The sequence below is a fragment of the Penaeus japonicus genome, unplaced genomic scaffold (assembly GCF_977035675.1).
Source record: "Penaeus japonicus unplaced genomic scaffold, GWHDUDI00000001_assembly GWHDUDI00000026, whole genome shotgun sequence".
In the NCBI taxonomy this organism is placed as follows: domain Eukaryota; kingdom Metazoa; phylum Arthropoda; class Malacostraca; order Decapoda; family Penaeidae; genus Penaeus; species Penaeus japonicus.
The window spans coordinates 22910143-22912642 of record NW_028234428.1 but is presented as its reverse complement, the minus strand read 5'-3'; positions in this window follow the sequence as shown (position 1 = coordinate 22912642).

The following is a 2500-nucleotide window of genomic DNA, read 5'->3' as shown; positions in this document are numbered from 1 at the left end:
TCTGGCAACTCTAGGTTTTCTAGTTCCTGGTTGAATGGTTGGTGTCTGGTTGGACTGGTAGGTATATTGTCTGATTTGGGAGGGATGGAAGGAGGGAAGGAGGTAACTGATTTCTGATTCCTTTTAGATACAGAAGTCTTTTTAAATGGACAAACTCTTCATAGGATAGAGTGAGTGAGTGAAGGAGGGAGGGAGAGAGAGAGAGAGAGAGAGAGAGAGAGAGAGAGAGAGAGAGAGAGAGAGAGAGAGAGAGAGAGAGAGAGAGAGAAACAGACAGATAGGCACAGAGAGAGACGCAAACAAACAGACAAGCGGACAGACAGAGAGACATTGAGAGAAAATGCCAGAGAGAGAGAGAGAGAGAGAGAGAGAGAGAGAGAGAGAGAGAGAGAGAGAGAGAGAGAGAGAGAGAAAGAGAGAGACATATAAAGAGAGAAAGAGAGAGACAAACAGAGAGGGACAGACCCATACAGAGAGGAGAGAAAATACAAACCAGAAAGTTCTCAAAAGAAAGCCAGAACAGAACGTAGACAGAGAGAATTCCATCAAGAGGGCTTAACGGGTAGGCTTAGCGGCGTCGAGACCGCGCCCTTGAGTCGATGAAAGGACAAGAGAAAGTCAGAAGAGAAAAGAAAAAGTTGGGAAAGGAATAAAAGCGGAAGAGGGAGAGAAGGAGGAGGAAGGGAGAAGAAGCAAAGGTCGAGGAGGATTAAAAGCTAGAGAGGTTTATACTTCGGGCGGCTAACCTTATCCTTAATGTAACAAACGTCCTTCATAAAGTAACGTATCTTTGGTATACTGGTGGGACGAAAAAGCTTTATTAATCAACAGATAAATATGATATACACAAATAATACTTAACTTCAATATGTCTATATTAAAACGAGGTGACAAATCATTTACTTACGACATAGAAATATATACGAAATTCCTACAACAGTAACTTACAAGGTATCAGTTGATAAACTATTTCTTTAATCAAATCAACGGAGTAGATTATCTGTAAAGCAATCAACCTAACATTGTGCCTACACTGTATTATAAGGTTGGAGTTCCTGTGTACCAGGAGTATTGTCGTGGAGCCACAGAACGGAGGGTTTGGGCTGGGAAGGTCAGTTACACAATCCATTCAGCTTTGTATTATTGTGTGTTAGTTTACTTTTTAAATTCTACCTTCTTTCTATTTCTATTTTTCTTTTTTATTTTCTTTTTTTTTGAATGAAAGGCTTCTGGCACTATTGGGATCCTAGGTGTCAGAGATTCTGTGAGTGTCACTTGTTTTTTTCTTCTTTCTGAGAATCACTGGCACTGGGAAAGATCTGTCACCTGAGCCTCACTTAGACTCGGAACTGAAACTCACTTGATTTTCTCTTCTTTCCAGTCACTGGCACTGTGAGAATGTCTAGCAGTGACACACAGGGAATTCGGGTATAGTCAGAGGGTCAGTTATACTCGTAGATAAAAGATAAAAGATTGTACAGCTGATTTTGCGATGAGTTAGTCTTCCCTCATGGAAACTTATCATTCTCAGTCATACCTTCTCTCAGCAAATAATACTCGTGAGATCAGAAGACAAATCTCTAATATGAGTTGCTGAGGATTTTTTTTTTCCAAAAAGATCGAAAAGTTTTATGACACATTAAAAAAAAAAAAATCACCCACAAGGAAAATCCTTTTTACTTTTCTGCTTGTTTTGTTGTTTTTGTTTTGTTTTTGTTGTTGATTTTTTACCATTTTTTATTACATCTTCTCTTTATTTCCATACTTATGCAATTAACAATGGATAAATACACTGCTTACTGCTGCGAGACACTTGTGTATACAGTCTAACACACACAGGAACACACGTACACATACACAACACTGAAATAGGATGTCACTTTGCACATTAGAATCGACATTGTTGAGTATACTAAAAGACACATTAAGACAGTGATAAATATCTTGTAGAATTCTGATAAGTGTAGATAAAGTATCCTGCTGTTTAAAAAGATTCATATAAACTAAGTATTCTTTTTAAAAATGGTATTATCCTTCTTCTTTTTTATCTTTGTCTCTTTTTTTTTCTTTCTTTCTTTCGAACGAGACAAATATGGCTTTTTTTCTTTCTTTCTTTCTTTCTTTCTTTTCGGACAGACCAGTCACATCCATGTATTTCGACCATTTGGTTAGGTAAGGCTTCATTCACATGAAGGACTCTTTAGAGAGAGAGAAAAAAATACGTGAATGACCCCATAGTTTACGTGAGTTTAAAAACAGTTGTAACGTTAGTCTTAACCTCTTTACCATCGCTACGCAAACAAATGAACGTCGCAGTCCGTCACGTTGGTTTGAAAAAGAAAGAGAAGGAAGGAAGGAAGGAAGGAAGAATGAAAAGAAGGGAGGGAGGGAGGGAGGGAGGGAGGGAGGAATGAAGGAAGGGGGAGACAGAAGGAAGGGAGAATTGTGTGGTTGGAAGGCAGGAAGGGAGAAGAAAGGATAGATAGAAGGAAGGAAGATG